The following is a 20893-nucleotide window of genomic DNA, read 5'->3' as shown; positions in this document are numbered from 1 at the left end:
TTTTCTTGATCATGTAAAAACTGAATTTATTGCAGGAAGATCTGTTATATATTATTTCAGGAGATATTATGGCTAATAACTGTAATGGGAATGTAGCCATCAATTTCATTGAATCTGTGGTCATGCCTTACTATAGACTGTCTTCAGAATTTAAGGGACTTATAATCAAGAATTAGTGGGCCATTGTGAGGAGTGATCAAGTTTTGAAAGAGAATATAGATTTGGTATTTGATGTATATTTAAAAGAGGTAAGAAGCACTTTTGTACACTGGCATATGTTTGGCTAGTGGGCAAACTAGTTTTAAGGGCTCACACCTGCAACAAGGTATAACAAAAATCTAATGTGGTGCTGTTAGAATGGGAAGATAAAGAGATGTAACAACAAAAGGTAGACTATATCAATGGACAGTGACTGATCAGTTCAGAACTAAAATGCCCATAGCAAGAATTAAAGCAAAAACGAACATCCATTTGAATAGCTATGATGTTATGTACCAAATAATTTTACCTTTAAGCTTTAGTGTAAATGATATCTGAGTGTTAATATATCTGTGGAATGAGGACTTCTGTTAATTGACTTTTGAAAAATTTGGTTTGTTAGAAAGGTTTGTCTGAGATGGGAAGAAAAACAAGAGACCTCACCATGGAAGAATTATAAATTCTTGAATTTTTGGTCTGCAACCTAAAAATAAAATGCATGTACAATTCATAACTGCAAATATTGATGTTTTTGAAATGACACCTTTTTTTACTATTTGTTTGTAAAGATGAGCATATTATAAAACAAAAATGTTGATAAAAAATGTTTGCACTGGGGATAAAAGATGATGCTACCATTGAGTTTTACAGATGGAAAGATGCAGCATGTTTAAAACATAATAACTGTTAATGGAATCAGGATGATTGTAAGATACTGGGGCCAACCAAAGCACTGTTCTTTTCTGTTAAAGCATTTTAGTACAATACTGTGAAAAAAGAAGTTGTAGGCAATCTAGAGAGGAGGGACATACAGAAAAAATGCTGTGAACCAAAGTGCAGGAAATGCAATTTCTTGGAAAACTATTGGTTTGATTGTTTTGTAATAAAGGATGAATGAATAACTGAAGAAAATAATCACTAAGATAGTAAAGAATAGGAAATACACATTGCTATGGGAGAAAATATGGAAGAAATGACAATAGCAAACCAGGATGAAATTGATTTAAATATTGGGGAGAAAGGTGTTATTATTCAAGAAGAAAATGTGTATGAAGTACTGGGAAGTAATGAAGGAGAAAAAGATATTTTTGGGACAGGAGAAGAACAAGAACAACCTAATGAAAAGTCAATAGCATGAAGGGTAAGGCAAAGAAAAAATAAAAATGGAAAAGGAACAGAGAAAGGATAAAAGCTAATGTAAATAATATGAGAAATGAGAACATGGACTAATAGTAATTAAATGATGTAAGATGGTGAAGGCAGAAATGTATATGTTTATTCAACACAATGTGTAAAACAAAGGATAAAAGCAATAAAAATTAGGTTTTATGGATCATAGGATCATAGGAGGTTACTAGGCTAATGGCCCTGGGACCCTTACAAGCCTAGCCAAGAGTTTATCCCCAAAAAGAAACCTCATTCATCACCTGATGCCCCTGTCATTGAGGGATGCAGGTGGAACCCCTGGGACAAATCTGTGGTCTCCCATCCACTCATCATGGTTGCACTTAAAGAGGGTCAGCGAGGTGCTCTGTTTGACATGTATGGGAAGTCTATTCCAGAGATGGGGCAGCTTCTGGGAGACAAGCCTGTCTCTCCAGCAGGTTTTGTTGATGTCACATATTATATTCAGACCTTTCAAGCAGGTAATGGCTGAGGAGTTAGATTTATGGATATGGCGCATCTCTAGTAGGGCAGGATCAGAGATTGCCTTGTAGGTGAGACACAGATCACCCCTGAGCAATCTGTACGACACCGAATAGAGTGATAGTGATTTGAGCCTGTCTCTTTGTGAGGTATTTCAGTGGCCTTTCCAGTTGATGCAGATGTTTGGAGAAGTACATACCAAACAGAGCGTTATACTCAATTATTGATCTAATGAGGGAGTAGTATAGAGAGGTAATAACCTCCTTTTTTCGGGATGCAATCCCTTTACTTATGAGATGAACTAAGTAAAAGGCTTATCTGACCACTGCTGATACATGATGGTCGATTATGAGGTTGTTATCAACCTGAGTGTCCAGGTCTCTCACCACAGGTTGTATGCTTAGGGGATTGCCGTTGATGTGGTAATCAGTAGAGGCCCTGTTTTGCCAAATGGTATGATGATACTTTTTTTGCATTTAGCTTGAGGCCATGACTTTGGCACTAGTCATTAGTTGCTGTGAGACTCTCTTGCAGTATGTCAACATCATTTCGGGAGTCAATGACAGCATCCAACTTACAGTCATCTGCAAACTTGGTCAGCCACAGGCTTTTTGTCTTTGCCCGGACCCTTGAGAAGTAGATGCCAAACAGTAGGGTTCCCAGGACAGATTCCTGGGGAACTCCACTAGTGACAGGTCTGCTATCAGAGGTGGAAGCACCTATTTTGACTTTGAGGGTCCTGTCGGTGAGTCAGTTGTCCACCCACCTGATGAGATAGGGATTTGCACCAAGTTGTGTTAGTTTTTCGATGATGCCTGAGTGGGGGACTGTGTCAAAGGCCTTGGCCAGGTCAAGGCAAGCTGTATGTACTGACTTTCCCTCATGCAGGGCCTTGGTGACAGTGTCAAAGAAGTCAACCAGTTTCAACAGGCAAGATCTGCCCTTGACAAATCCAACCTGGGTGGGGTCAAGTGCTTGGACATTGCCTATATCCTTGTTTATGAGAGCCATAATAATACGCTCCATGGCTTTACAGATCAGACTTGTCAAGCTAATGGGGCGTTAGTTTCTGGGGTCAGTAGTAGCACCTCCTTTGTGCGGGTCTGTATTAGAACATTGAAGTTTCACAACTTCGAATGTTCTAATATCGACCCCTATTCAGCGAACGCTGAAATTAGCGAAGCTGCAGAATACCGAATTTCTTCCTAGGGAAGGAATTCAGTTGGCCGTTCCTGTGGCTTCGCTATGTTCAGCACTGTGGTGGAAAGTTACGAGTCGAGATCAGGTAAGTATGCAATTGTGTGGATGTGAGGGTTAGGGCATGGGGTAAGTGAGTTAGGGTTAGGGCGCGGGTCAGGTAAGTCTGCGATTGTGTGGATGTGAGGGTTAGGGCAGGGTAGGTGAGTTAGGGTAAGGGTGCGGGTGAGGTGAGTGTGCGATAGTGACGGACCTTAGGGTTAGGGTTTGGATTAAGATAAGTGGAAAGCTAGTGGTGTGTGTACAGTTTAGTATAGGGTTAGATGTAGGATTTTAGGTGTATGTGTGTGGATTGCTGTTTGTTTGGTGTGTTTATGTTGTGTGTATGTGTGTTGGAACAGCAAATTTTTTCCCTTGGAAAAAAATTCGCTGTTCTGCATGTTCAATGTTATCAGCATTCGCTGAATAGGGGTCGATAGTAGAACAGTCAACATTTTAAAAAGTCGATGTTCTAATATAGACCCCCTTTGTGCAAGGGGATGACAATGGCAGTTCTCCACTCTGCTGGAAGGAAGCCTGTAGTTAGGCTGTGGTTGAATAGTGTGCTCAATGGTGAAGCCAGTTCTTGCTGGAGGTCCCATGGAAGCTGTGTTCTTTGCCTTAGATAGGACCTTTAGCACTTGATCTACAGAGATGTGAGGTGCAGGACAAGGATCGGGAATGTCAGAGGGCCTTTTGGGGGTGGACAGGGGGGTGAAGTTTGCGCTGAACCTATCTGCTAGCAGGTTGGCTAAGTCAACATGATTGGTGTAAGCGATACTGTTAAGTACTATTTCGGAACAAACCTGGGCTTTGCCATGGAGGTTCCTGACGTAACTGAAGAAGGCTTTGTGCTTTTGTTTCAGAGGTTAGTTTCGATTCATAATTGGCTTTGGAGGTTTTCACTAATGATCTAATTTGCTTGTTGAGGCTAAGGATGGAGTTTTTTCAATTTGGAATATGTTCCTTTTTACCCTTGGACAACAGTTTCTTCCTTTTGTTGTAAAGCCTGTTGATAGAGGATGTCCACCACATGGGTTTGTGTTTTCTTGAGGAACAGGTTTTAGTTCCGTTGGGTATGGCTGAGTCCATGCAGTTGTACAGGTGCTTGTATACTGCATTGGCATACTGTTCAGCATAGTTGTCTGCATCCTATGGGGGGGGGCAGTTGTGTGAAGTTACAGATACCCCCCCTTAGGAGGTTATAGTCAGCTTTTGAGAAGTTTTTTTAGTGTGATTACGGTTAGGAGGGTTGGGAGAATAGAAACTTCAAATGAGACAGTCCGATAATCTGATCTCACCAGGGAAGAGCATACTATGGGAGTGGTATAGCAGTCTCCGATTTGGTGAGAACCATGTCCAGAACGTTATCTCCTCTTGTGGGGGATGAGACAAGATGGTCTAGTGTGTTAGAACTGATGAAGTCAAGGAATCCTTGAGTGCATTAGTGCAGGAATAGTTCACTCAGTCTATGGTGGGGTTCATAGGTTCATAGGTAGGTACTAGGCTATCGGCCCAAGGGCCTACATAAGCCTAGCCAACAAAATTTCCTGGCTTACGCCACCCAAGAAAGTTATTTTCCTGTGCCACTGTCGAGCAGAGACACAGAAGTGATCCCCGGGGTGTATTTCCTGTTTCCCATCCACTCATCAAGATTTTTCTTGAAGAGTGCTAATGAAGAACTTTACTTGACATAGATGGCTAGCATGTTCCAGAGTATGGGAATTCTCTTGGACAAGAATCTATCCCAACAGCATGTCCTGTTTATTGTGGTGGAAGGTTTAGGTCCCTAGAGCATGTAGCTCTGAGGGATTGGGATTTCTTTAGGTGTAGCATGTCCAACAGCTCTGGGTTTGACATAGCTTTATATGTTAGTCATAGATCACCTTGGAGTAGGCGATATGCTACGGAGTAAAGCTGGAGTTTTTTGAGACGGTCAGTGTAGGGCATTTGTTTGAGCCCAGTAATCCTCTTTGTGAGGTACTTCTGTCGCCTTTCCAGCTGCTGCAGATATCTTGAGAGGTACATTCCAAAAGGGACGTTGTACTCTATAATGGGTCTACTGAGTGTTGAGTAGAGGGGAACAATGACCTCTTTTTTCCTGGATGAGAACCCTTTTATGATGAGGTGTGCCATGTAGAAGGACTTCCTGACTACTGTGGCGATGTGACTATCAAAGTAAAGACTACTGTCCACCTGGGTCCCAAGGTCTCTTATCACACATTCAGTGTTAAGTAGATTGCTGCCTATGTGGTAGTTCATGGGTACAGAGTTTTTACCAAAGGGGATGACACTGCACTTTTTGCCATTGAGCTTGAGGCCATGGCTCTGACACCAGGCATCTGTCTCAACGAGGCCCTTCTGTAGGATGTCCACATCATTTGGGGACTTGACTATGGCTCCCAGTTTGCAGTCATCTGCGAACTTCATTATCCAGAGGCCTTCTGTGTTAGCCTGTACTTCAGAGAAGTAGATACCAAACAGGAGAGGTCCCATGACAGAACCCTGTGGTACTCCACTTGTCACTGCTTTGAGGTCAGATTTGGAGTCTGCAACTTTTTCAGTGTGTATTTTGTCAGTGAGCCAGCTGGCAACCCATGTTGTGACGTAGGGATTTATACCTAGGTTAGTGAGTTTAGCTATAATTCCAGAATGGGGGATGGTGTTGAAAGCCTTGGCAAGGTCAAGATAGGCTGTGTGAACCACCTTACCCTCATCTACAGCTTTGGTGACTGCTTCAAAGAAGTCGATCAGGTTCAGGAGGCATGATCTGCCTTTCACAAACCCGAACTGGGCGGGATCCAGAGTTTGGACGTTACCAATGTCTTTGTTTATGAGTTCCATGATGATACGTTCCATGGCCTTGCAGACCAGGCTCATCAGGCTAATAGGTCGATAGTTCCCAGGATCAGTGGTGGCTACCCCGTTTGTGGAGTGGGATAACTGTTGTTGTGCACCATTCAGTGGGCACAAAGCCTGATGTGAGGCTATTATTGAACATGGTGCTTAAGTGGGGAGCCAGTTCATTCTGAAGTTCGTGTAAAACGCAGCCTGGGATGTTGTCCGGTCCCATGGATGCTGTGTTTTTGGCTTTAGAGAGTGCAGCTTTTACCTGCGTAGTTATTACAGGGACTCTGCATTCTTCCTGTATAGATTTGGGCCCTTTAGGGGGTGAGTGGGGGGGTAAAGTTAGCACTGAACCTATCTGCCAGGATGTTGGCAATATCAGTTGGTTCTGTAATTTTCGTGCCGTTGTGCTGTAACTCAGAGCACATCTGGGTGTTGCCATCGAGATTCTTGACATAGCTATAGAATGCTTTGTGGTTGTCCTTAGAATTAGTGGCAATTTTGTTTTCATAGCTAGCTTTGGAGGATCTTATAAGGGATCTCAGCTTCTTACTGAGGCTGACCAGGGAGCTCCTCCACTCATGGGATTTTACTCTCTTTTGCAACAGTTTCTTCCTTCTGTTGTACAGTTTGTTTATGGCAGGGGTAGTTGAAGTCACTAAGGAACAGGGTGTTAGAGGGTACCTTGATGGATTCAAGCAGATCCACATAAGTGGAGTGGGTGTCCTGAGTTATGGAAGGGGATCTATAGCCTGCTATAACTTGGATGGGTGTCTTGCCAACTGTCAGTTGCACCTGGAGTAGTTCCCGTGCATCATACTGGCAAACCAGTCTGGAGGTGTGCTTGTCCTTAATGAAGACAGAGACTCCAAATAGTTATAGTCTGGAGGAAATGAAGAATGTATTGGGAATTTGGGAAAAATGAAGCTACCAAAATACTATCTTTTATAATATTAATACCACAAAGGATGTTTATGTGTGATGTGAGAAAAGAAGAAAGGTGTATAAGATTATTTGCCATCTTTGCATACACAAATATGATGCACAGGACAAAATGTTTGAGAAAAAGACGAGGATTAGGGTTTTAAAACTGTATATTTTTTTAGCTTTAATGCACCCATTCTGGGTTATAATAAGTGAAAAACTGAGATAAAAATGGTGGGAAAGTTGTTATATGAGATATATAAGGAAATATGGAAATAAATAAAAGGTAAAAAAGCAAAGAGTTTATGGAAAGGAAGGAAAATGCAAATAAGGAAGTCATGGAAATTAAAATGGATGAATGTAATGAGGAAAGGAATGGGTAATATATAAAAAAATCATGATATATTTTTTCTGGTATATCCACGGAGTTCTCTAACAAATGATATTAGAAATTCTATTAAGCAAAGAGTTTTATTATGATAAGAATTGTTTGCACAGAATCTTGTTAAGCAAGTTACCTATTTAAGAAATATTGGACTCGGTTACGAGAGACTTGCTCTCAGTGTAAGTGACCACTTGTACTGAGAGCAGGGAAAGAGCAGGTCTTTTGGAATCTTGTTCCCATTGAAGCCTATTTATAGATAGGCCTTACACCAAAGTAATTTAGTTACAGTGAGAGCACGTTTTTTAGAATCAGGACAGACTTGCACGGAGAGTAACTCCTTTGGAATATGGCCCCATGAAATATATATCAATAGAAGAAGTAAAGCATTTTGATTGTATGGTAGAAAAAAACTACAGAACACTGTTTTTATGACATAAAATGAATATGCTTTTCTGGGAAAAGTTTAACAATTAGTATAACTGGGAAGGCTTCAAGGATATGAATATGGAATGATATAATATGATACATATGAGGAAAAGGAGGGTGGAAATTGATAAGTAAGATAAGATATTATTTGTTGTAGTTTGGGTATTGTGGAACAGAAAATGTAAAGGATTATTGTACAATAAAAACAGAAGGGATAAAGACAGAAATAAGAAAACTGTTGTAGAAAAAGCAATGGGGATAGAATCAAATAAGATAGTGGAGGAAAAAGAAAGAAAATTAATTTTATTGTATTAGATCTTTGTTGTACTAAATTTCTTTTTATGTTATTAATGAAAGAATGGTATAAATGGGATGCATGTGGGGTAGCTAATAATGCAAGTAATGTGTAAGTAATGTATATATAAACAAAGCAACCACTATTTTTTTTATAAGTGCCATGGGATCTTTTACATCCTACCACTACCACCAACCAAGACAGATGGGACCTCGGTTTAATGTCTCATCCAAAAGTTGGGATGCCTAAATAAAGAAATGAATAAAATAGCAAAAGTTAGAAAAGTACGACTGGCAAAGTGGAACCCTAGGCAGTAGTCTAGATTGTCTGTACCTTAGAATGGCCATGCTCACAGTTCATTCAGAATACCACAAACCACACAAAAGACACATCATAGTTTCAGAACAAAATCATCACTGACAATCAGGTGGAGCTGATAAATAGTTAATGTTATAATCTTTCTTTGGAAAATTGGTCTTCTCTACTGTGCCCCAGTACAGATGTGTGACACAGTCAAATGATGCAATCACCCCTTCTGCACAGTCAATATGTTCCACACAGGCCAAAACGACCTCTTCTCAAGACACAGGGCAATGCCACCTATCCTGCCTTTCATACTGTTTTCCTTTCCTACTGTAGGATATGCAAATTACTTCTTTTTCAGCATGAAGTTCTCTACAAATCTGTAAAATGTCTGCTACTTGTCCTTCTGGTGATGCTGTGGCAGAGTCAGTCTCTGATCCTCACATATTACCCCACAGAGTTACCATTCTGTTACCAGGCTATGTTACAAGCATGCATTTAAGATTAAATCACCATTATGTGACAAATTATCAGAGAATAAGAGGCATTTTACTCAAAATATAGTCCTTTAAACAGAAGTCAGACTATGTTAAATATACAAGTGTTTAGGAGCTTTTTGCATATACAGTGGCAAACATCATCAGAAGATACAGCTTCAATACAAAGGAATAGATATCATTGAACTAGAATGTTCAGGACATCCTTTGCTTCAGTTTATCAGCTTATACTTCTGAGATAACATTCATTTCAATCAATGACATAAAATGAGCTTTTTTGCAACAACGGTTAGTTTTGTTGTCTTTCTTGTAGGAATCCAGATTGATTCACAGTGCAAAAAGAAGCAGTCATGGTGCAGGTAAGTTCACCCTTGTGGTTAGCCTTTCTGAATGCTTGTCAGTGTTTTCTGAGATACCAGACACTTTTTCTGCAGCAATCTTGGGGAGCAGCTAATACTAATTAGTAATGTACTCTCACACAGATGTGCCAGCAGCTCCAAAAACAATAAACGTCAGCTTGGGGGTAAAGTGAATATCATTAAAAGATGCTGATCAAAAATTCACTTATGGAAGCAGTAATGGTGCAGCTTAGTTCAGCAAAGACATGGAGATGGAGGGGTGTTGATGTGTGTATGTGTGTTGAAGTGTTTGTGAGTGTATGTCTACCTGTCTGTCTTTCTGTGTGCAGGTGTGTCTGTGTGTGTTTGCCTGGGTGGTTGTTCTCAGTGGTCTTGCAGGGAATTAAGAGTCTGAATGTGTGAATATGCTAAAGTGTGCATGTAGATGAATGGGGAGTGATGTTGTGACTATGACTAGCTGTGGCGGCTTTTGGTAATGGGTGAATGTGTTTGTGTGCATGTGTGTACATGCGTATGGGTAAACTGTACTGCACGTTTCACAAAGCAACTATGTGTGTGCATATAGGGGTCCCTTTGTCAGTGTGATGCATGGGCCACTACAGAGAACAGCACCACTGTCAGGTCAAACAGGGCTACAGTTAGCTGGTGAGTAATTCAGAGACATGCAAATGAGTCAATAATGAGGTCTTTTTCATTGCTGCATAGCTGGATCTTATCTCATTTTTTTCCTTGCCACAGTAATCAGCCTACCTGCAGTAAGCAATTACCACAAGTGGTGAGACCCATTTGCGTCAGATATTTTAAATTTATACTTTGTTAGCCTGACTTAACTTAAGAAACATATTTAAATGTAGCACTATATGACAGAAATACATACACAAACAACGTTCTAAGTTAAATTTAGAGAAATGAATGCGTTATTTTAACCATAAGCTAAAATATTATACTTTGATTAAAAGGAATGATGCTGATCATGTCATCAACTGAATATTAAAAACACACTATAACTTTGGTAAAATGCAGCTATAAAACAGATATTCACATTACATTTAAATAATTGCTGACATTTGTACAACAGACTGCCTGTGCATTGTTATGAACGTGCAGTGATAACAGCCAATAGCACTGAAAGATGGAAGATGCAATCAAATGTTTAACGAATGCACAAACTGGTTTATTTCTAATAGAAGCATTACACCAGAAATTGTCAGTGCCATATTTTTCCAAGCTGCATCCAAAATGATAGCATGTAATTTGCCTATGTTTTTCTATATGTGTCTGACTGCCCCTATATATTGATATTGATCTGCCCCTCTTTCATTATGTTCTTTTTCTGTAACTCCCCCCTTCCTTTCTCTCTATATATTATAAGGGGACTCTATCCACACAAAAAGTGATTCTCTGCCTTCCTTCATCCTGTACATTACAGATTGTCACTCCCCGTGCCCATCTACTCACTGCCTTTTGTTTGTACTTTACACTGCTTTCCTTCCCTTTTATGCACTTGAAAGACACCCATGTATGCAGGCAACACAACAATGCAGTTCAAGTATTGAAAAGCCAATTGCACTTCTGACTAATAGCCTGCTGAGGGACATGCTATCACACACAGCACAGCCTGTAGATTTACTGCTTAGTTCAGAGATGCAGAAGTCTGTAAAGTAATGTTTTAGTTGATGCAAATTTTGAGCAAGATGGTACCCAACCATTCACTGACCTATGTCAGTTTGGGTACTTGTTTCATTGCATGGATATGATCATCTGCATATTTGATGTGGTGCTCACCTATGTACAAGGAATTCCCAATACTATTCTAGCATGTCCAAAGGTCAGTTGTCAATCTCCTCTGCGGTCCAGCTGGTGAATCTGGGAATCTTGAGGCAATGTTACAACTGCCTCATGTACACAGACAACACTCTCCTCCTCCCAACAAATTCCAACACATGTGAGAGATGCAACCATATAGCCAAACTGGAGGCTAAGCTCTCTCAACTCAGTACTGGCGTAACCAGTCAGGAGGAGAAGGAAACCACACTCACTACAATTCCAGTCTCACATAGACCTACCATGACAACAAACCAAACACATAAACACACAAAAACATACTCGGAGGCTCTAAATAAAAATCTGCCTAAGCAGCAGAGACCTCCAAAGCAGACACCCAAGCAACCGCTACCCCAAAACAAAACACGTGCAACACATAGCTCACAAAGCCAGTGTGCCGAACAGTCACAGCCCTTAAGGCTAAACAACACACCTGATACACTTGTAATAGGTGACTCTATGATCAGGCACACTGATGTCCCACTCACCAGGCTGAACAAGGAGAAGGTCACGGTGAGCTGCCTGTTGGGCGCTAGGATCTGCCACATAAAACAAGCACTCAGGTCACTCCAAGGCAAGTACAAATATGACTCAGTCATTGTCCATGCTAGTGTAAATGACCTGAGACATACCTCCCTGGACTACATGAAAAGAGACATAGAGGAGCTCTCTGAGCATGTAGCCCAGGCCGGTATGACCCTGACCTTGAGTAGCATCTTACCCTCACCAAGAATGATGCCACAATATGAAGACAAGATGATCAATTTCAACAATTGGCTTAAGTATTGGTGTCACTCAAAGGGGATCCAATACCTGTCAGCCTGGGATGACATGCTCGACAAGCCACAATGCTTTGCTATGGACGGCTTGCACCTCTCACCCCTGGGCTTTTGGATATTGGCAAAGGCTCTTGCTACCCCCATAGTGCCTTTTTTAAGCAAGGCTCAAAAGACAAACCCACCTCCATAGGTATCACAAGGGATAAGAAACTAAGAGTAATGCTACTCAATGCCAGAAGTCTAAACCTCAAGTTGCACGCACTCAAAACTCTCCTTAGCATGGAGAACATCGATATCTGTGCAGTAACAGAAACCTGGTTCAAGGCTCCTGAGAGCACCCCAGCACTACCAGGTTATACCTCATACCATGCTTTTTGGCCCCAAAACTTGGACCGAACCACAAAAGGATGGGGAGTATCAATATTCGTCAAAGATATCCACACCTCCAGGTTGGTGGCACAGCACGAAGCATCAGAGACTATCCATGTGCAACTAACAGTGGGTAAAACTGCCTTCCAGTTTATAGCCTGCTACAGACCACCCTCCCAAACCCAGGAACCCCACTCGGCCTTCCTGAGAACACTGGAAAATATGAAGGTCTCTCCAAACACCATTATATTGGGTGACTTCAACTGCCCAAACATAGACTGGGAGCATTACTCTAGCTCCAACACCCTAGCTCAAAGGTTCCTAGAATTTATAAACTCAAATGCTATGGAACAACTTGTTACCACTCCCACAAGAGGGAAAACATACTGGACCTGATCATCACCAACATGGGGACTCTATGCTCCAGACCAGAAGTGTATCCCTCACTGGTAAGATCAGACCATAAACTAATCTGACTGGATATTCACATCCCGACCCCACCCCCTGCCCAGAAAACCACAGTGAAAAACTTCTCTAAAGCAAATTTCACACTCCTCAAAACTGAGGTGGAATCCTTCAAAGCCCCCGGGCCTGTGGAAAATACGGCCCAGACTGCAGAATCCTTTATAAACGCATTCTATGAACACCTTCAGGAATGCATGGATCATGCAATCCCAAATAAAACCAAGACCCAATCCTCCAAAGGCAGACATCCTGTCTGGTGGACCCCAGCCATAAACAAACTATACAATAGAAGGAGGAAGCTACTACATGATAGAGCAAAATCCCAAAAAGGGAAGGCATCTCTGATCAGTATTAGCAAAAAACTATGGGCACTCATAAAATCGTCTAAGGCCAGCTTCGAGAGAAAAATTGCACAGGACACTAAGGATAATCACAAGGCTTTCTTTAGTTATGTTAGGAACCTGGGTGGAAATTCCCAGATATGCTCAGAATTAGTCCAAAATGACAAAAAATACACTGAACTCACAGACATTGCCAACATCCTAGCTGACAGGTTCAGCACAAACTTCTCCCCCCCTCCCCACCAAAAGGGTAAATATCTATCCCAGCAGAGTGCTGCCCCCCTGACATCTCAGATGCTCAGGTAAGAGCCGCCCTCTCCAAAGCAAAAAACACAGCATCAATGGTACCAGACGGTGTCCCGGGCTGTGTCCTACATGAACTCCAAGAAGAGCTAAACCCAAACATGAAACTATTGTTCAATCTCAGCCTTACTACAGGATATGTACCCAAAGAGTGGCGTACAGCAACAGTGGTCCCTCTCCACAAAGGTGGTGCCTCAACGGATCCTGGAAACTATCGCCCCATAAGCCTGACTAGCTTGGTCTGCAAAGCTATGGAAAGGATCATCATGGACCTCATAATTAAAGATATTGGGGACCTACAGACACTGGATCCTACCCAGTTCGGCTTTGTTAAGGGCAGATCCTGCCTCTTAAACCTGGTCAATTTCTTTGAAACAGTCACCAAGGCCATTGACGAGGGTTAGGTGGTCCACACAGCCTACCTGGACCTCGCAAAAGCCTTCGATACAATACCCCACTCGGGCATTATAGATAAGCTCACCAGCTTAAATATAAACCCCTATGTCACCAGATGGGTTGCAAACTGGCTTAAGGACAGAACCCACATGGTTAGAATTGCTGGAGCCATGTCAGACTCCAAACCAGTTACAAGTGGCATCCCACAAGGCTCAGTCCTGGGACCTCTCTTGTTCGGTATATATTTCTCAGAGGTACAGGCCAACACGGAAGGACTGTGGCTGACCAAGTTCGCAGATGACTGCAAACTGGGCGCTATAATCGACTCTCCAACCGACACAAGCATCCTCCAAAAGGGCCTCATAGAAACAGACAACTGGTGCCAGAGCCATGGCCTCAAGCTAAACACCAAAAAGTGTATCGTCATCCCCTTTGGCAAAAACAAAGTGCCCACAAATTACCACATAGGTGGTAATCCATTAAGTACAGAAGAAGTAATTAGGGACCTGGGGACCCAAGTTGATAGCAATCTCTCATTTGACAGCCACATGGCCAAAGTGGTTAGAAAAACATTTTATGTAGCCCACCAAATCATGAAGGGATTCACATCTAGATCAGGGGAGGTCATCGTGCCTCTTTACTCATCCCTCATCAGGCCCATAATTGAGTACAATTCCCCTTTTGGGATGTACCTTACCAGACACCTGCAGCAACTGGAAAGACCCCAAAAGTACCTCACCAAGAGGATCAAAGGGCTCAAACAGATGCCATATGCTGCCCGGTTAAAGAAACTCCAGCTCTACTCAGTGGCATACCGCCTGCTCAGAGGCGATCTGTGCCTGACGTATAAAGCCATGTCCAACCCGGAATTAATGGACATGCTGCACCTCAGAAAATCCAAATCCCATCGAGCTACGTGCTCGAGAGTCTTGAACCTCAGCACTAAAATAAATAGGACATGCTGGAGGGACAGATTCATAACCCAGAGGCTCCCTTCACTCTGGAATAAAATCCCGGTCCAGGTTAGACAGAGTCCCTCATTGACTCTCTTCAAGAGGAATCTTGATAAGTGGATGGGAGATCATAGGTTTACCCCGGGTATCACTTCTGTGTCACTGTTAGAGAGAGGCACAGTATACTAACCTCGAAAAAGGGCATAGCAAAATTAATTTAAAATGGGTGGCGAAAGCCAAACATACTCTGGCTAGGCTTATAAATGCCCTAGGGCAGATAGCCTAGTATGAACCTATGAACCTATGAACAACAGAACACAGCTACCTGCATGAAACCACTGCTTATCTCACTTTAGATATATAATTAAAACATACACAGCCACACAGTATCACCAAGCTGCAAAAGGCTTGCACAGGTATGCATGCAGCTCTATGAATCTCACACAGAGTATGTTTATGCCAAGTGCTTACACTCTTTAATTGTTAAAAAAAGTTATTTCAAACAGTTTCCATCCAGATAAAGTATGTGTTGAATGGAAGAATGTAAACCATACATAGGACAAAAATAAATCACACTGTCTTGATCTTATTTCGGTGCACTGTTTGTTTTATTTTCATTCTGCGGACTCCATACCATTGAGCCTCTCACTATTTGGTAATTCAGCATTACTGTTTAAAGTGAGAAGACCTGATATACACAGCTAATATACCTTAGAATTGTACAGCTGCATAGATCTTGCTGCAATATGGCCTGGAAAATGAACTAAAAAAACACAATGGTTGTAAGCAATTATGTAGTTATCTCCTTGATATGGCACCTCTAAAAATGAGTGCTGGACCAACATGTTGCCATAGTAGAGATCATCAGACTGGGAATACTGTATCCAACAAAAGCAGGAAAATCTTCCTTATAGCTATGCACTTCCAAAGTACTGATATGGTGGAGATGTTTAACTCTACAGTGAAGACCAGTTTGAGAACTTTTGTAGACCAGTTTATGAGAGTAGGACAAATATTTGACCCATGTTCTCTTTGAATACAGGTTGGTGCCCCAGGAATTAAATTTTTTTTCACCATTTGAGCTACTGTATAATCACAGGGTAAAGTGGTCACTAGACTTAATACATGACAAGTGAGAAGGTGAGTGTGCGTCCCAGAAGGAGTCTGTTGTGGAGTATATCTAAAACCTCAGGGCTGTGCTTAACGAGATCATGGGGATGGAATAAGAGTATTAGGTGCAGGCACAACAGCAGCAAAAGACCTGGTAAAATAAGACAGCCAGAGCCAGAGAGCATTCTGTAGAGCAACAGCTGATTGGACTTATTCCTATGAGACAGAGCAAGCTGTAGGCAGCCTCAGGGGGCTCTTTCACCATTACAAAAAAGTGAGAGGTGCCAAATACATGATAGTCTTGCCAGGCAGAAGGCAGGGACACAAACTTTACCATATTAACATGACAAACCCTTATCATGAGAGAGGGGCCCTAGTACTTCCTATCTGCAGTGAGTTATAGAAGGACTCAGAGGGGGATCTGGAAGTAGACCTCTGTGATACTCAGTCTGACACCTTGATACATAGGGTGGCCTTCTCCCCGGAACTACCCCTAAACAGGTTCAGAAAATCTGAACAATTTCTGCAGGAATTTGTAGATATATTTACTGGAAGGCCAGAGTGTACCTGCCTGGTCAAACAAAACATAGACACAAGACTTCTGCAACCTTTCAAACAAGCACCTTACAAAATGACTGAAAGAGTTAAACAAACTCTAAATGAGGAACTGAAGGACATTTTGAAAAGGGGTGTAATCCAGGATTCCAGTCATCCCTAGACCTCATCAGTGCTTCTGGTGCCAAACAAGGTGGCATCATGTGGTTCTGTGCAGACTTCAGTAAACTGAATAGTCAAATGGCGTCAGAAGTGTACCCCATGCACAGGGCAGATGAAACCTTGGAGCAGATGAGTGAGCCTAAATATCTAACAACTTCTGACTTATCCAAGACTTATTGTCAGGTACCCCTGACAGGTGCAGCTAGGGAGAGGTCAGTGTTTGTGACACCATTTGAGTTGTACAATTTCCCAAAATGCCCAATGGTATGAAGAATGTCCCAGCAACCCTTCAGAGGCGGGTAAATCACATTCTAGTAGGAGATGGAAATTATGCACTTGATTACCTGGAATACATTTCTATCAATATCCAGTCCTGAGCAGAATATGTGAAACTTCTCAGGGGGAGTGCTGGTCAAACTACAAAGGGCAGGGCTGTGCCTTAAATCAGATATACCTGTTACTCAAGCTGTGCTGAGAGATTGACTTACTACCTGCTGTGATATTCAGAAAAGATAAGTGTTCATTCTCATTTTCGTCTGCACTTTTGATTTAATATCTCTGTAATTACTATAATTGCATTTTTTATTTAATTATTAAATTGTAAACTGCTTTTTCATACTGAGACTTGTATTTTCTCTTTGTGAGTGTTCTTTCTATGCATTTAAAGTGAGGGTTCTGTGTTCTGTTCAGGTGGCATAATCTTGATAGAGGCCTGCTGTTGTCCAGGCCTGGTAGTTGTATTTTCTGTTTGTGAGTGCTCTATCCATGCTTTTCTGTGCATTTTTGAATTTTTGAGGTTTCTCTGTTCTAGTCTAGTCTGTTTGCAGTTAAAAGCATTCTCTAGAGTCTGCTTTCTCCTTGATCTGTTTAAAACTTTCATTTAGTGGCTACAGCTAGTAGCTGTAATAGTTTTAGTTTCCCACCCACCCTGCCTATTGTTGTGGTGTTCTTATACCTGGTGGGTTTGCAGTTGCCCGCCCATACTGTATATTTGATCTGGGACACTCCTCCCAGTCTAATGTCATTAGTTCATTCAATCTAATAGAGAGAGAACATTTGTGAAGGCCAACCCACTCAAATTCTTAACCTTGAATTAACTTCTGTTCCAGCTTTCTCCATTTCCACTTTACTGAAAAAATTCTAAGTTTGTTTCCCCCCTTTCCTCTAACAAGTCTAGTCCAGATACAGGTTTTCTGTATCCAGGGCTGTTTGTAAGCTCCTGAGCCCCCCCCCCCCCCCGCTTAACTAGGGTTAAACTATTCCCGGCGCCATAAAGTCAGCTCTTCAAATTTTTCCTTACAACTAGCCAGCTTTTTAGTTTTAACACTCAAATCTGTTTCTGTGAGCTCAGCACTTGTTCAGAACTCGTTGTAAGCACTAAATAAGCTACAAATTACTACAGCACTCAATTTTCCTCACTTGTCTAGAGGAAAACAGTTTTTAGTACTTAATAAATAAGCACCTATCCAGGCATGTCTATAGTCAGGGAAACTGATGTTCCGCTCAGCAGGCTAAACAAGGAGAAAGTTACTGTCTGCTGCCTGTCAGGTGCCAAGATCCACCACATAATGCACGCACTCAGGTTACTCCACAACAAGTACAAATATGACTCTTTCATTGTCCAGGTTGGTGTGAATGACCTGAGACATGCCTCCCTGGACTACATGAAAAAAGACATTGAGGAGCTCTCTGATCTTGTAGCCCAGGCAGGTATGACCCTAGCCCTGAGTAGCATCCTGCCATCACCCAGAATGACACCACAGTACAAGGACAAAATGATTGACTTCAACAATTGGCTAAGCTTCTGGTGTCATTTAAAGAGAATCCAGTATCTGTTTGCCTGGGATGACATGATCGACAGACCACGATGCTTTGCCAGAGATGGCATGGACCTGTCACCCTTGGTATTCCGGATACTGGCAAAGGCTCTTGCCACCCCTATAGTGCCTTTTTTAGGCAAGGTTCAAATGACAAATTCACCACCATAACAGGTACAAGCAAGCAAAATCTGAGGGTAATGCTATTCAATGCTAGAAGTCTAAACCTCAAAATGCACTCACTCGAGGCACTCCTTAAAATGCAGAGCATCGACATCTGTGCAGTGACAGAGACCTGGTTCAAAGCTCCAGAGAGCACCCCTGCATTACCAGGCTATAATTCATACCACATCTTTCAGCCACCTAACCTGGACCAAAACACTAAAGGCAGAGGCGTGTCCATATTCATTAAGGATGTACACACCTCCAAGCTAGTTGCTCAGCATAATGCATCCGAGATTATCTGAGTGCAACTAACTCTGGGCAAGACCGCAATCCAAATTGTAGCTTGCTACAGACCATCCACCATGCCCCAGGATTCCCACTCCTCTTTTCTTGATACACTGGAAGATCCAACCACAAGCTAATCACCCTGGACATCCACATCCTGCCCCCACCCCCATTAGGGAAACAACCGTAAAAAATTTCTCCAAAGCCAACTTCATGCTTCTTAAGACAGAAGTGGCAAACTGCACTACACCCATGCATATGGACAATAGAGGTACGACTGCTGAATCCTACAAAAATGCACTTTATAAGCACTTACACGAGTGCATGAATCATGCTATCCCTAACAGAACCAAGATGCTATCCTTCAAAAAAAGGAAGCCAATCTGGTGGTTTTCTGCCATAAACAAACTCTACAACAGAAGAAAGAAACTGTTGCAAAAAAAAGAGTAAAATCCCATGATTGGAGGACCTCCCTGGTCAGCCTCAGTAAGAAGCTGAGATCCCTCATAAAATCCTCCAAAGCTAGTTATGAAAACAAAATCGATACTGATTCTAAAGACAACCACAAAACATTCTATAGCTATGTCAAGAATCTCAATGGCAACACTCAGATCTGCTCTGAGTTACAGCACAATGACACTAAATATACAGAACCAACTGCTATTGCTAACATCCTGGCAGATAGGTTCAGTGCTAACTTTACCCCCTCTCACCCCCTAAAGGGCCCATCTCTATACCGGAAGAATGCAAAGTTCCTGTAATCATGGCTGCACAGGTAAAAACCTCACTCTCCAAAGCCAAGAACACAGCATCCATGGGACCTGACCACATCCCAGGCTGCATTCTACACAAACTACAGAATGAAATGGCACCCCCACCTAAGTACAATGTTCAATCATAGCCTCACCTCAGGCTTTGTGCCCACTGAATGGTGCACTGCAACGGTTATCCCACTCCACAAAGGGGGAGCCAGGACAGATCCCAGGAACTACCGCCCATTAAACTGATGAGCCTGGTCTGCAAGGCCATGGAATGTATCATCATGGAAATCATAAACAAAGACATTGGTATTCTCCAAACTCTGGACTCCACACAGTTCGGGTTTGAAAAAGGCAGATCATGTCTCCTAAACCTGATTGACTTCTTTGAAGTAGTCACAAAAGCCATAGATGAGGGTAAGATGGTTCACACAGCCTATCTAGATCTCGCCAAGGCTTTCAACACCATCCCCCACTCTGGAATTATAGATAAACTCACTAAACTAGGTCACAAGATGGGTTGCCAACTGGCTTACTGACAGAACCCACACTGTGAAAGTAGTGGACTCTAAATCCAACTTCAGACCAGTGACAAGTGGAGTATCACAGGGTTCAGTCCTGGGTCCTCTCCTGTTTGTTATCTACTTTTCCGAAGTACAGGCTAACATAGAAGGTCTTTGGCTAACTAAGTTCACAGATGACTGCAAACTAGGAGCCATAATCAAAACTCCTAATGATGTGGACATCCTACAAAAGGGTCTCACTGAGACAGATGCCTGGTGTCAAAGCCATGGCCTCAGGCTCAATGCAAAAAAGTGCATTGTCATCCCCTTTGGTAAAAACTCCGTACCCATGAACTACCACATAGGCGGTAGTCTACGTAACACTGAAAGCATGATAAGAGACCTTGGGACACAGGTGGACAGTAGTCTCTCCTGTGATAATCACATTGCCACAGTGGTCAGGAAATGCTTCTCCACAGCACACCTCATCACAAAAGGTTTCTCATCCAGAAAAAAAAGAGGTCATTGTTCCCCTCTACTCATCACTCATTAGACCCATTATAGAGTACAACACCCCTTTTGGTATGTACCTCACAAGACATCTACAACAATTGGAAAAGCCGCAGAAATACCTCACAAAGAAGATTACTGGCCTCAAACAGATGCCCTACGCAGACCGCCTCAAAAAACTCCAGCTTTACTCTGTCGCATATTGCCTACTCAGAGGCGATCTCTGCCTAACATACAAAGCTATGTCAAGCCCAGAGCTGTTGAACATACTCCACTTAAAGAAATCCCATTCCCTCCAAGCTACATGCTCTGGGGACCTACACCATGTCACCACAATAAACAGAATATGCTGGAGGGATAGATTCCTGTTCCAGAGACTTCCCATACCCTGGAACAGACTACCTATCTATGTCAAACAGAGCTCCTCATTAGCACTCTTCAAGAATAATCTTGATGATTGGATGGGAAATAGGAAATTCAC

The sequence above is a fragment of the Protopterus annectens genome, chromosome 1.part0, assembly GCF_019279795.1.
Source record: "Protopterus annectens isolate FY-2018-M chromosome 1.part0, PAN1.0, whole genome shotgun sequence".
NCBI classification, from domain to species: domain Eukaryota; kingdom Metazoa; phylum Chordata; order Ceratodontiformes; family Protopteridae; genus Protopterus; species Protopterus annectens.
Note: the sequence above shows the minus strand (reverse complement) of the source record.